This window comes from Toxorhynchites rutilus, chromosome 2 (assembly GCF_029784135.1).
Source record: "Toxorhynchites rutilus septentrionalis strain SRP chromosome 2, ASM2978413v1, whole genome shotgun sequence".
NCBI lineage: Eukaryota > Metazoa > Arthropoda > Insecta > Diptera > Culicidae > Toxorhynchites > Toxorhynchites rutilus.
The window spans coordinates 53519171-53534821 of NC_073745.1; the positions used below are offsets into that span (position 1 = coordinate 53519171).

A 15651-nucleotide genomic window follows, 5' to 3' on the forward strand; every position below is an offset into this window, starting at 1 on the left:
ATTTATTTCACACGCTCTGATTATTTTGGAATTTACCTACAAGAGAATGTATACACATCCATTCATTCTAGAGTTTTTTTTATTTCATTAATACAGTAAACAAATTACGAATAAAATAACATAATTCGTTCAAACACTATTCCATTGCTGCTTCCGCTGATCCTCGTCGAAGAACGAGCTCAACATATGCCGCAATTCCTCGAGCACGTAATCCTGGGGCAGGGGCAGCATCTCGAGCCCAATTCGCATCACAGCTATCAATACGCGGATCCGGGGCAAAGAATGACCGAATCAGATAAGCTGGAATTTCGTTCTGACAGAACCGATGCTTTGGCGTCGGGCATTGGAACATTTAGACCACAGAGCACATATCTGACAGTTTTGGCTGGAGTGCCTTGGTCTCGTCGTCGATCGCGTCGCCGGTCAGGTCAAACTGGAATACCCAAAGAATATTAGACGAGAGAATTATTTTTAGTGTGTTCAAATTAACAAAAACTAACCTTCTCATTCAGCTCGATAAAGCCGCTCGAAATCCGCCCCTCCATGAACCGATTGAAGATTTGTTTGACTTCCCTGAACTCGTTCAATAATTATTTCAGATAAGGGATGTTGCCTGTGAACAAAAAATAGAAGTCAATTAAATAACTCGATCTGCTTGTCAAAAGACACCACTCACCGTTAATAACACAGTCCGTGGAAATATGCTAAATGATGACATCGTGCACCTGTGACCATTGCTTCTTTTTGAGCAGAAACTTGCATCACAGAATTAGTTCCACAACACTGGTAGTTGTTGAAGAAGTGAAATAAAAATTTCAGCATCCATATCACTTGCAAATTATCAACTGGTTTCAAAATCAACAAACAAACGTCAATAGTGCATACATACTATTACATTAGACGAAAAACAGGAAGTGGGTTATATCTATGGTATAACCGCAAGGGTGACGTAGGACTATCGTTGATTTAGAGATCATTTGTTTGAAGTTGAATCTAAATCCATCCTGAATGAATGAATAAATAAATATTTGGGTGACGAGAGTGTTACGTTGGAGCATCAAGGTTTTATGCATCCAATATTGGATACAAAAAACCTTGTTCTGAAGAATAATCTTCAGAAGCTTTCCTGCTAACTGCACTTGATTGACAAATCACAAAACCAAATGTATGTGGTCGCAGTATTATAGGGATAGAAAACATTAAAATAAACTCGCTTGAATGTAATTTTCAATTCCAAGGGGAACTGGCAGATTATTTTTCAGCACCGATCATTTCTTTCCAGGTTTCCTCTCGATAACCAGCAAACGAAAATAGTTGCGCACGTGTATGTGTGTGTGTGTGGCGGCTGCTTCTATGTCTTCCCGAGGAACCGTATTTCGATGCTGATACTCTCTTGGTCACGAGAGTATCAGCATCGGCTTTTCTGCGCTCCCTCACAGTTAAAACAAACTGATTGCATTTCAGGTCAGGTCAGGCCAGGTAATGAATCCCTCGATCCCTCGCCGTTCAGCTCGTTCAGTAACGATGTTGTCTTGTCGATGTCCTCAGGCGTCGTGCACAAATTACGTAACGCTAAAAATCCGAATTCTGAACCACCTCTCCCCCCCCCCTTTCGTAACGCAATTTCCTATCTCTAATAAACAGAAAGTAACGCAACATCTACCCCCTCCCCCCTTATCGCGTTACGTAATTTGTGCACGACGCCTCACGAAGAATGAATCGGTTTCACCACCACAATATCATTTCAGTATGCTTTTCGTGCGTGATTGAATCGAGAGAAGGTGTGGTTTACGATGGCAATTTGGAAGGCAAACTAGAGGAGAATGAACTCTCTGAGTATGAAAATTTCGGCGACTGAGCAATAATCGATTGAAAATTATATAATTTTCGCGATACGAAACATTTTCCGTTTTTCATGTTATGCATCCATTATTGGATACGAAAATATCCTACTGATGGGAAAGAATAATCTTCAGAAGCTTTCCAGCTAATTACACTTGATTGAAAAATTACGAAATCAAATGTATTTGGTCGCTGTGTTCGCCATATAATTAGAAAACATTAAAATAAACTCTTTCGCATGGATGTATTCTTCAATTCCCAGGGAACTGGCAGATTATTTTTCAGCAACGATTAGATCTTTCCGGAATTTTCTCGATGCTGTATGGCATCCACACGAAAATTCTCGTTTCAGTTTGGCCTGTAAAAACTTTTCTAAACTCTAATTCATCAAATTTGGAGCCCTGAAAAGGGCCGTTGATTATATGCTAAGCTAATATAGCACCCTCTCCTTGGATTCGATGGGCCAGCTGAATGTCCTTGGGCATGATGTGACGCGTTTTGCATGGATAGCACACAAATTGGTATCTTCGAATAAGCCTCCTGCAGCGTCATAGCCGCGGAACTTTGGAAGCGCAAGTCGGTTTTGAAGTCCTGAGCAATTCCACGAACCAAATGCTGCAAAGGTAACTTGCGGATCAGCAATTCGGTCGACTTCCGATAGCGATGAATTTCACGCAAAGTTCCCGGTCGATAGCGATGTGGCTTCTTCACCTATCCTGCGGCTGGTGCGCTTATCCGAGCTGCTTTCGTGTGCCTTACCACTGAAAGACTAACTATCTATCTGCTTGGTCCCAAACAAACGAGTCGTCACGGTGCGAGAGTAGAGTAAGAAATGAACGAAAGCAAAGGAAGCGTCATTTTATAAACCATAAAAGTATAGAATCTAAACCCCACCCTTATTATATTCGTTGCTTACCCTGAGAGAGAAACGAATAACATCGAAGTAAGTATACAGTAATGTATTTGAATCCGGACACTTTGCGTTACATTTAATACCATACCGCAGCCACAACATTGTCTGCATGTTGAATTAATGCGATTGATTAGTAACTATCAAGAAACTATCAGTAACTATATTAGCAACTATTAATCGCATAAATTCAACATGAAAAAAATGTTATGGCTGTGGTATGATATTGAATGTAATGCAAAGTGTCCGGATTCAAAAGCATTACTGTAAAAAAGAGTTAACTCGACTGAAATTTTTTCGGTTCGGCCTGCAAAAACGAAATTAAGAGCCCCCGCCGACTGCAGACTGACTTGTCGACCGATAGTTCGGTCGGCTTCTTAATCAGTACGGAGAAAAAAAGTCTGTAGTGTACAGCATAATGCATAGACGTAAGTATGAGCTTCCCCATCTCACATTCCAATAAGATTAATGGGTTTCCAAGTGGGCGCGCTACATACGGATACGAATGATTTCAATAACCTGTTTTCGAAGCTATCATTAAGCTACTGAAACAATTTTTCGACTCAATAAATAGCAATCATATAACTCTTGGACATTTTATCTTTTGTATGAAATGATTATCATACTGTTCCGTTGATCCGAGGCAGAATGAATCACGCTTAAAGAAGGAATGGATTTTTTCTTGGAATTTAGTCAGCAGAAATAATGCCCTTTCCCAACAATTAAAAACGACAAACGGTAAACAGTTTCATCAAAGTGATTTCTTCGATATGGGGATATATTCACTACAACATGTCATATATTTCATATTCTTCATTATCAAATCCATATCCATGGCACCTACCGGTAACGAATTATTATCGAAACCACGATTTTCGCTAAATGCTCCTTTCAGTTTGGCCTGTACAAAACTTTTCTGTACTCTAATCCATCAAATTTGGAGCCCTGAAAAGGGCCGTTGATTATATGCTAAGCTAATATAGCACGCTCTCCTCGGATACGATGGGCCAGTTGGATGTCCTTGGGCATGATGTGACGTGTTTTGCATGGATAGCACACAAATTGGTATCTTCGAATAAGCCTCCTGCAGCGTCATAACCGCGGAACTTTGGAAGCGCAAGTCGGTTTTGAAGTCCTGAGCAATTCCACGAACCAAATGCTGCAAAGGTAGCTTGCGGATCAGCAATTCGGTCGGCTTCTGATAGCGACGAATTTCATGCGAAGTTCCCGGTCGATAGCGATGTGGCTTCTTCACGCTTCCTGCGGCGATGCGCTTATCCGAGCTGCTTTCGTGGTGCCTTGCCACCGAAAGACTAACGAGCTGTCTGCTTAGTCCCGATGAAACGAGTCCTCACGGTTCACGTTTCTTTGTTTTTAAGAGGCTTTAAACTTTGCAGTTCATTCGCCTCCAGCCCAGTGAAGAGCCACAATAAAACCAGTCCAGAGGGGACTGGCGAAAGGGAAACTAACAAAATCACTCATCAGACCTGTCCGCTCGACTCTCGGTTAAAGAAGAAGGTAGGAAGGGATCCTATGCTTCATAAGATATTTAATATATGCTGTAAAGAAAAGTAAAAATTTACTGATCCGAGGACCAAAGCAGTAACGAAGCACAAGTGACCTAGCGAAAGGCGTGTTCCAAAGCCAAAAAACAAAACGGCCCCTCTCAGGAGGATAGGAAGGAAAGGAGTGGAAAGGATTTGGGTGGGATTAGTGGATTGGGAGGGGGTGGGAGTGGTATGGGAAGGAAAGAGGGGAGGAGTAGGTGTGGGGTGGGGTGAAATGAAATGAAATACAGTTTGAATAGATAATAAAATATAGTGGTTTTGAATTTAATGGCATATAGTATAGCTGAAAAATGGAGAGGTTTATTTAATGAATTTATTCTCCTTGGTGAGTGTGGCTGTAGGAATAGGAAGTTGATTAAAGTATAATGTAATGGATAGAAGATAGATGTGGGTATGAAAGTATATATTATATTATTTGTTATTTAATATTATTGAATGCGTGTATATACATGTATGAATACCTTCCTTCCGACCCGTACATACATGTGTATACACACATAAACACGCATACATGACTGTGAAGTGGCGAACTTTAATAAGCACTTTCCAAGGTATTTAGTATTTCGGTTTAGATTTTACCAAAGAAGTCGGTTTCTTTCAGAAACGCAATTAAATTGGTTTCTTGGGTCTCGTCTCTACTGAGGATATCTCGGAGACTCTGACCTATGTTGTGTCGGACTCGAGCATCTTTGGTATGTTGACATTCAAGTAAAAGATGGCTAACGGAAACCGGAGCTTCGTTGCAAGCACATTGGGGTTTTTCGGCTCTGCAGAACAAGTGTGAGTGGGTGAAGTTAGTGTGCCCAATTCGAAGACGGGTAAGGACTTGCCTTTCCCTACTATTGAGGCGGTCATCCCAAGGGAGAGTGGAATTTTTAATTTTATGAAGATGAGTGGGACGGCTGTTTATCCAGCCTATGTCCCAGCTTTCACGGACTTGCTGTTTTACCCAGCGGACAATGTCAGATGGAGGACAGGGCATGTCTGGGGGATCTATTTTGCTGCCCTTGCCGGCCAGTATGTCGGCGGCTGTGTTTCCACGGATTCCTGAGTGACCAGGAACCCAGCAGAAGGAGATGTTTTTATTTGAAGCAGCCTCTTCTGTTTGCTTAATCCATGGGTGTTTGCTGTTTCCACTCAGAAGATCGTGGAGACAGCTAGCTGAGTCTGAGAATATTGTGGTAGGAAGAAACTCATGGGTGCATTCTTGGGTAGCTATTAAAAGGGCGAAAGCTTCCGCACTGAAGATGGAGCATTGCGGTGGAAGAGAAAAGCTACCAGTGTATCTACTCTCAAAGACTCCACATCCAACTCCATCGGCACTGACTGAACCATCTGTGTATACCTGGTGGTTGATTTGAAAATTGGATGCAACGAGGTTATTGAAGCAGGCTTTGACTTTTGGAGAAGGGTCTCCCGCTCGAACTGTCTTGAGAAGTTCAAGGTTAATGTTCGGCGGTTTGACGTTCCAATTTCTTCCCGTCGCAGATGAACGTTCACATATATCGGGAAGATCTTTGTTCGTGAGATTTTTGAACCATGTTTTAGCTCTATGTATTAATGGGACATTGTGGTCGCTTTCGGGGAGTGACAAGTGACGGATGGCTTTATTCGTGATGGCTTTTGTTACCAGGTGGGTGAAGGGAAGTTGCCCACTTTCTGCCATTACAGCAAGAGTAGGACTGGTGGGAAAAGCGCCAATTGCGAGCCGAATTGCTTTATTGTAAATTGGTTGAATGGTGTTTAACACCCTGTCCCCTCCACGGCTGAAGGTGCCTATTCCGTAAAGGATTTGTGGGACCAACCAAACATTTACAACATTTAGCAACGTCTTTCTATGACCAGAGGCTAGGTTGCCTGCGATAGACTTGATGATGTTCAATTTCTTTCTGGTGGCTATTTTGGTCTTTTGGGAATGTGATAGGAAGTTGAGTTTCTTGTCGAAAGTAACCCCTAGTATTTTCAATGTCCTCATTGTAGGGATCGGGATTTTGTTGAGCTGAAGATAGGTTCTCCTTCTGAGAGCTTTTCCGATATGTATGTGTTTGGATTTCTCCGGGGAAATTTTAAAACCTGTTTTTAGAGCCCAGTTTTGGATGGAGTCTAAGGTTTTTTGAAGCCTCTTTCTCTGAATTAAGCCGAAGCAGCTCGTAGAGATAAGAGTGATGTCATCTGCATAGACTATGACCTTTATATGGTCCGGGATAATCTCGAATAGAGATTGCATGGCAATGTTGAAGAGGGTTGGTGAAAGTGCTGAGCCTTGTGGGAAGCCGTTTTCTGGGATTTTTAGAGAAGATTGGTGGTTGTTAATAACGGTTTTGAAAGACCGGTTTTCTAGAAAACTTTTAACGAAGAGACCTAATCTCCCACGAATCCCCCAGTCGAAAAGGCTTTTCAGCACTGGGTACCTCCATGCCCGATCGAAGGCCTTGGATAAATCCAGGGAAACAATATCAATGTGGTGTAATTTTTCAGTTGCGTCGTCTAGGATTTTTTCGATTGCTACAAGGCAATCTTCTGTACCTTTTCCCGCACGGAAGGCGAATTGTCTGGGATCAATCAGCTTATTTGACTCTAGAAAAGTCGTTAAGCGTCGATTGACCATTTTTTCCAAGACTTTCCCAACACAACTTAGGAGAGTGATGGGGCGGAAATTGTCAAGAAGATGGTTGTTCATGTCTGGTTTCGGGATACAGATCATTAAACCCTCTTTCCAGCAACTGGGGAGGGTTCCACTGTCCCAGACTTTGTTGAGGAGCTTCAGAAGTGCTTTTTTCCCGAGATGGGGTAGATTCTTAAGCATAGGGTAGCTAATGTCATCAGGTCCTGTGGATCCTTGTTTGACTTTGTTCAGTACCCAATCGAGCTCTTTGAGGGAGAGGTTTTTGTTGAAGTCAAATTCCACATCGGTATGAAAATCGATGGGAATTCTTTCGCATTCCGTTTTGTGGGTTAGAAAGGTTTGGTCGTAGTTTTGATTGGAGGAGGCGGAAGCAAAGAAATCTCCAAACGCCTCGGCGATGATTTTCCGGTCATTGGTGTATTGACCGTTAATTAGAAGATTATATTCTTTGCTTCTTTTCTTTCCATGAAGCCTGCCAATCTTACTCCATAAATCCTTTGTTGACGCGTTGGGATTAATTTCGCTGACGAATTTAACCCAACTGTTGTGCTTGGCTGTGTTGATAGCAGTCTTAGCTTCTTTGCGAGCCCTTTGGAACTCTGCAAGCAGAGTGGGTCTCAGTGGGCTGTCCGGATGGGCCTTTCTTAATTTGCGTAGGGCCTTACGTCGACCTTTGATCGCTGCCTTCAGCTCAGGCGACCACCATGGGACACATTTCCTGCCAGGGATGCCACTGGTTCTGGGGATGTGCACCATTGCATCTTCTAGGACAACTTTGGAGAATTCCTTGGCTGTCCAATCTCGTTTAGCGGAGAGGCGGTTTTCAATGTCAAACTGATAGCCAGCCCAGTCAGCGTATTCAAATTTCCATCTTGGCCTTGTTGAAAACTCTGGAGAAGTTTGGCCGAAGGAAGTGAAGATTGGAAAATGATCGCTTCCGCAAGTATCATCGTGGATGTTCCAAGAAAGTTTTGAAGATAGTTTGTCTGATACTATAGTGAGATCGATGGCTGAAGTAGTACCAGAATAATGGATTCTGGTGTGTTGGCCGTTGTTAAGAAGGAGAAGAGAATGGTCGGATATGAAATCCTCAATGATGGATCCTTTTCGATCGAGGTATGCACCTCCCCAGGCGTATGAGTGGGCGTTGAAATCACCCATAAGCATGATTGGGGCGGGAAGTTGGGCGAACAGATGGTCCAGTTGGCCGCGTAGAGTGTTCGGATCGGAATCATTAGTGATGTAGATGCTAACGACGGTGATTGGAAAGGGGTGTTTAATGCGCACTACCACTGCCTGAAGATCAGTGGTAATGGGAAGAAGATCATGTGGAGTGCCATCTTTGATTGCGATTGCAACTCCGTTTTTTGAGGGGTTGGGACCCTCTTTGAAGTATGTGATATATTTTGAGATGAAGTGTTTATCGAAGTTGTTTGGAGTCATAGTTTCTTGAAGGGCTATGACTGTGGGATTAGAGTTTGAAATAAGCATTTTCAGTTCTAGAATATTTCGTCGGATACTTCTGATGTTCCATTGTATCCCGAATTTCTGTGTTGGAGTGAATGTGTTGGTGTTTTTAACTCTAATTCCTAAGTCTTAATTGTGTGTATGTTTGAACTATTCAAAGAGAATTAGTTCGATGGTCCTTTACCCTTGGAAAGAGAAGCTTTCTTTGAGGTATTGGTGTTGTTTTTGTTTGGTGTAGAAGTCTTTGGAGTGTTTGTTGTGTTTGTGTTGTTTTTTGTTGAGTGTGCGTTGCTGTTGTTGTTATTGTTGTTTTTTGTTTGATGTGTGTTGTTGTTGTTTTTTGTTGGTGTTGTGTTGTTATTTGTTGGTGGTGTAGTTCTTTGTTCGTTTTTTGTTCTTTTCTTGTCCTTGTTATTTTGGATTTCATCTTCAGATTTTTGATCTGAATCAGAAGATGATCCTTTCGCCATTTTCCGTTTATTTTTATTTTTGTTTGGAACATCAGAAGTGTCCATTGAAATGACTGATTCGTTTTCGGATTCAGTTGTTGAGCTATCAGTTGTCGACTCTGTCATTGAGGTATCGATTGTAGTGTCAATTGGGGGTGTGCTTTCGCGGCTAGAAGAGGCCGAAGCGGCCGAGGCGCAGTTACATTTGCAATTGCAGCTGGGTGTTGGCTTTTGCAAGTTGGAGAGTCTGTCTTGCAGAACACTTGCAAAAGTTGGTCCATTATTTTGACCGTTGTATCTTTCTTTCGCCTCTTTGTAGGAGATACCATAGTCGATTCTTATTTTTGTGATGTTGTTCTCAGTTTGCCATACGGGGCATTTCCTATTCGAAGAGGAATGGTCCCCTTGGCAATTCAAGCAAAATGCTGAAGCATTGCAGGTTTTAATTCCATCCTTTTGTTCTGGATGTTCCTGTCCACAATTTCGGCAAAGCGGGTTCTCGCGTTTGCATCGCTTGCTCGTATGTCCAAATTTATAGCATTTGAAACATTGCATTGGGTTGGGATAGAAATTTCTAGTCCCAGCCCGAATAAATCCGAAGTTAATAAAATCGGGAACAACAGTTCCACGAATTGTCAAAATGAGAGTAGCGGTTGGGATAACAATGTTATTCTCCTTCCTGGTGATTCGCTTGACATCGATCACACCTTGATCGGAAAGCTCTGTCACCAGTTCGGATTCCTTGATGTCAATTACATCACGGCAAGTAACAACGCATTTACGTTGATTTAGAGTAGGGTGGTAAATTACTTCGATAGGGGTTTCATCGATCAATTTGTTGATTAAAAGGAGCTTACCGATTATATCCTCGTCCTTGGCCGTAAGGATATACTGCGTCCTCTTTTTGTCGTCCCGTTGCGGTCGCGCTGTGTAGTATTTCGTTCCTACAGCGTTGGCGATCGTCTTACTCACGACGAACGGGTTAGTCGGGATCGCGTTCTCTCCTGTGGCACGAAGTAACAGGATCTGAAGGTTGCCGTTCAGTGGGTCGGCCCACCTTGGAGCAGTACGTTGGGTAGGTTTACCCTCGTACAAATTTGTAGCCCGGCCTCCCGGAGGCCCGGAGCTACTGGAAGCCATGCTGTTGTCGGCTACCCCCTAGGTATAGCCGACAGATCGATTTATTATTTAAAGGAGAGAACACTTATGAGGGCTTTTCACTTTGGGATATTATCTAGAAAAACACTGTCACTTTTTTTTATAGAGCTCTTACAAAAACCACCAATAATCGCGAACAATTTAGGGGAATAAACTTTTGAATTTGTTTTCCTTCAGTCACTTCACCGTCCGTAATGCGTGTTTTCTTTTTGGTTTTTTGTTTATGTTAAAAATCACTACGATACTAGAAGAGAAACTGGCACCACTGCCCAAAGGAAAAAGGGGGCGTGGCGTCGGTGACGCCGCAAAAGCGCGCGCTTTTCCGGTTTGCCGGCAAGCGCCCGCTCCCAACGGTCGAAACTAGCCGTTGCTATCTGCTTCTCCTTCTGCTGCCACTTAAAAATAATTAAAGTTAACTCCTTCGGAATCGCCAGGGGGAGACGTCCTAGTCCGCTGTCCAAAACGCCAAACTGCCGAGCTGAAAAAAACGTGACCTACTCGGTCGGAGGTTAAAATCAGTATGTCCTCACGGTGCGAGAGTAGAGTAAGAAATGAACGAAAGCAAGGGAAGTGTCATTTTATAAAACATAAAAGAATCGAATGTAAACCCCACCCTCTTTATTGTATAAGCTTACTGTATACTCACGAATATAATAAGGGTGGGATTTAGATTCTATACTTTTATGGTTTATAAAATGACGCTTCCTTTGCTTTCGTTCATTTCTTACTCTACTCTCGCACCGTGAGGACTCGAGCTCGTTAGTCTTTCGGTGGTAAGGCACACGAAGTCAGCTCGGATAAGCGCACCAGCCGCAGGATAGGTGAAGAAGCCACATCGCTATCGACCGGGAACTTTGCGTGAAATTCATCGCTATCAGAAGTCGACCGAATTGCTGATCCGCAGCTACCTTTGCAGCATTTGGATCGTGGAATTGCTCAGGACTTCAAAACCGACTTGCGCTTCCAAAGTTCCGCGGCTATGACGCTGCAGGAGGCTTATTCGAAGATACCAATTTGTGTGCTATCCATGCAAAACGCGTCACATCATGCCCAAGGACATCCAGCTGGCCCATTGTATCCGAGGAGAGCGTGCTATATTAGCTTAGCATATAATCAACGGCCCTTTTCAGGGCTCCAAATTTGATGGATTAGAGTACAGAAAAGTTTTTTACAGGCCGAACTGAAAGGAGCATTTAGCGAAAATCGTGGTTTCGATAATAATTCGTTACCGATAGGTGCCATGGATATGGATTTTTTAATGAAGAATATGAAATACATGACATGATGTAGTGAATATATCCGAAGAAATCACTTTGGTGAAACTGCATTATAAAATTATTTGTGTACGAATGCCGCAATCGATAGTCGACTCTAATTTGCGCTGGGTAATTTCCTCGGAGGACTCGATTCCTCCTTTGAGCATTAATAATCTCTTTCTGGCAAAACGATGTGGTATGAATCACATTATTTGAATGATAGAATGAATAAGTTTTCTGCCAATTTCCTTCAACCTCCAAACGTATTTTTCTCCCGTTTGTCGTTTTCGCGTTCGCTAATCCTTTCTCACAACACCCATTTCTAGTTTGAGAAATTGTTGAGTAAACATTGTTTGTCAGTGCGCGTAGAGCGGGAATTCCTAAAGATTCATTGCACCTCTAATAAATTGCCGAAAGACGTGGTCTTACGTTGATCACACTTGATTGAAAAAATCAAAAACGAAATGTATTTGGTCGCAGCATTATATGAGTAGAAAGCAAATAATCGCTCGAAAATGACTTGATTTTCGCGATGTGAAACATTTTCCGTTTTTCATGTTATGCATCCAATATTGGATATGAAAATTTCCACTGATGGGGAAAAAAATATTCAGAAGCTTTCCTGTTAATTGCGATTTTTTTTTTTTTCCCCAATATATATTTTATATATTATAATATATTTTATATATTAAGGCTCGTTAATTGCGATTGATTGAAAAATAACAAAACCAAATGTATTTGGTTGCAGTGTTATATGGATAGAAAACATTAAAATAAACTATTTCGCATGAATGTATTTTTCAATTACCAGGGGAACTGGCAGATTATTTTTCAGCAACGATGATAGCAACGAGAATTCCACGCGTGTATGTGTGTGTGTGTGGCGGCTGCTCCGATGTTTCAAGCGGAACCGTGGCATCACTCTCCTCCTGATGGATTCCCTTTTGGCCTCAGGTGCACAAACAGGCTCTTGGTGACACCGTTCATCAGCGCTTTCATGATAAACGAAATTAGCTTCACAACAACAGCGACAACATGCTCCAATCGCTGTTCAATCATAACTGAGTGGGTTTACGAGCGGCGCTCGCTTATATACCGATTGGTGATTTCAATAGCCTGTTTTGAAAGCAATTTTAAGACTATTGAAACAAGTTTTTGGATGAAAAAGTAACAAGTATAGAACGCGTAGACATTTTATCTTTCAAATGAAGTGTTTATCATACCATTCCGTTCAGTTGTTTAAGAGCTATTAACGCTCAAAATCTCGGTCTCCGGCGTAACGCTTTCGTTCTCGAAAGTTTGGTTTTACACCCCGGTATAGAAATGAAAGACGTAGTCCTACGTCAAAATTGCCTGAATTGTACTAATACTAAAGCCGGGTTCAGACGGTGCGAGTAAGCATACGAGTCGGTCTAGTCAGTTACTGCAGTGCAGCTACTCACACCGTGTGAACACATCATGCCAGTTATTGTCATGTGTGATCCGGCGTGCGAGCTACTTCAAAGTTTTTTGAATTTACTCGCACTTGCATGCTTCACAACGTCAAAAACAGAATTTAGCGTTCGAATCAGTGATGCCAAATGTAATGAAATGTCTCTATTTTTAAGATATTTGAAAATATGTGAAGATATTTATAGACTTGAAAATTATTGGAAAAACAAATAAAACCCTCATAGTTTCTAAACGAAATAATTGTTATTTCGTTTTGCACGCTGGCGGGGCACGCTTTCTTTTTGAGATAGTTTTCTTGAGAATCTCTAATATAGAATCATTATCAGATCACAACTTACAAAAAAAAGTATTGTTCTAAGAAACAGAATACATATTCGATTTAAAAAAGTACATTTTCATTCATTATTAAAATTTTTGAAGCGTATTTATTGCACCTGCAAATCGACTATCATTTTCATTTCACAAAATAAATAAAATTAAAAAAAAAAATCTTTTAGACTACCATTTATAACATCACATCCTTTCGGAATTATCTGAGCTATGGATGTTTTCGAGATTCTAAAAAATATCGACAACAATCCCAACGATATTCCAAAACAAAGGCACATCAATGTCATTTCTAATTTAACTCTTGCAGGTACAGCATCCCTCATGACTGTATCTTGGCGTTGTATTCGTGGAGCAATTAAATCCAACAGTTTTTTCACTTGTTCAGGTGTTATTATCAACACTGCTCTGTAATCTCGGGGATCCTCATCGTAGAGTTCCTTCAATATTGTATTTGTTGCTCCTTTTCTTTGCATCTAATTCCTGGCCCGAATCCTTTTCTCTTTCTGCTTTTTCGGATAGTACCTTCAGTTCAAAGAAATTCAGCACAAAGTATGTATTTTTAAACACGATCAGCGTTTGTTTTGCTATAAAATTGTGTGATGATACATTCAACTGAAAACCTAAGATGAAAACTGCCAATAAAGAAGTCGATTTTGGACCAATCATTTGACAAATTCGGACCTGATTGCTGTTTCTGACTATTTGATGGACATTTGAAAAGTCGCCTGGCATCCCTGGTAAACCCGTGCCGTAGTATCTAGTTTCTCGCCAGCAGCTCACACTGTGTGAACGGACAAGGCGAGTCAACCAATTGTCAAGCGAGTCCACCGGGTCAGTAGCTGCTCATTGTCAAGTCAGCTACTAGCAACGTATAAATGGGCCTTAGCAGACATGACAAACAACTGTCAATTCGCTTTCATGGCATGGAGTTTCGTGCTCCGCTTTTGGGAAATGATAGTGATAATGGATTTTCAGGATTTTCATTTCACATATCTTAAAATAAAAACTATGAATGAAAATTAACTTCTTCTCATGAAATGTGTTCTTTATGTAATAAAGTAATACGTTCTTTTGCAAGTTGGGAAACCTCCTGAACAATAATTGTGTCTGATAATGATTGTATATTACAATGATGAGTTTTAGTTAAAATATCAAGAAAACTATACAAAAATGGTTGAGGAAGAATCAATACCACAGGTTCTGAGCAATCAAATAATATGAAGTAAAAGTTTTCATTAAAAATTTAAACAACTTAAAACTGTCTTTAGGTGTGATAATCTTATAGAGAATGATTTGCTTTCCCAAACCGATGTCTCCACCAGACGTCGACACTATTCTACGGTCATCGCGTATAATGCTTGTCCGGTCACCGGACATTGCAGTCGCTGTAGACGGCTGCATCACGGCGCCGTAAAAAGGTTGGTCCGATCGAAATTTGCCATTTGGGTTTCAAACCGGTCCGGCAGAAACCGGATAATGTGTAATCGGCCTAAGAAAGGGGATGGATGGCGGCCACATAAAGTCTGCTTCATTTAATATTGGAACAAATTCTTTTGCTCATTGTGGCGCTCCTAGTGGACGGATTTGGAAACTTTTTTCACCCACGTGTCGGGAAATTCATTACCTTTCACCATGTATTTATGTCATAACACCAAACGATAGCATTTTGTAAACAACCGCCATGGAAGCCGAACGGAGAGATAAAATTGTGCACAGTTTTCTTGAAAATCCATTGTTGTCGGCATCTAAGCTAGCTAAACAGCTAAAAATGCCCAGAAATACCGTATGGCGTGTTATCAAGCAGTACAAGGAAACATTGACGACGGCTCGGAAGCCGTATTCGAAGCGTCGGAGTGGAACTGTCGACCGGAAACTGCGTGGGAAAGTCATCAAGGCCGTCAAGAGGAATCCCAATCTTTCAGACCGCGATTTGGCCAATAAGTTCCAGGCCGCTCACAGTACGGTGCGACGAATTCGTCTCCGGGAAGGAATAAGGTCATTCCGAGTCAGCAAACAACCAAATCGGACGCTGAAGCAGAACAATGTGGCCAGTACGACAGATGTTTCTGCAACCAATTCTGAACGCGGATCGAGATGTGGTACGAATCCCCATCTTGTTGAAATACAACATTTGGCTTCGGGCCGTACTGCTCTTTGATCCACGGAAGAACATACTTACTTAATATCTGCATGTTTACTCTGTTGCCTTTTGGAATGAATACTGGGTTCATTTTTTGCCATCGGAAGCCACCAATCCAAACACCATAACGCTAGTAAAATGCTTGGTCATACAAGTTTTTCTGCTCGTCGATCCTGGCCCTGGTCTTGTGAACACGATTACCGATTTTTTTCGCTAGATGAAGTTTTTCGTGTTTCATGATTACAATTGAATAAATGTACGTCTGCCTATAAAAATGATGTCTAAAAATTCGTAAAAATCGACGCGAACTTTCCGAACTACCCAATATGAACTATTCTTCCTGATTTTAATTTCTATTCTTCCTGATTTTTGAAAATTATAATTGGCAACCTTAATTGGTCTTAAATAAAAAAATATTTTTTCAATATCTGTTTTGTGACTTTTTTTATGTTT

At 41.4% G+C, this 15651-nt stretch overlaps 1 long non-coding RNA gene across 1 annotated transcript; it reads right to left on the minus strand.

Annotated features, from left to right (window-relative positions):
• Positions 1-133: 133 nt before the first annotated feature.
• Positions 134-853, minus strand: LOC129771652 (uncharacterized). The gene is made up of 3 exons (XR_008742440.1): positions 677-853; positions 501-613; positions 134-433 (listed from the first exon to the last, which is right to left on the minus strand). It is a non-coding gene; the product is annotated as an uncharacterized LOC129771652 (long non-coding RNA).
• Between the last annotated feature and the right edge of the window lie 14798 nt (positions 854-15651).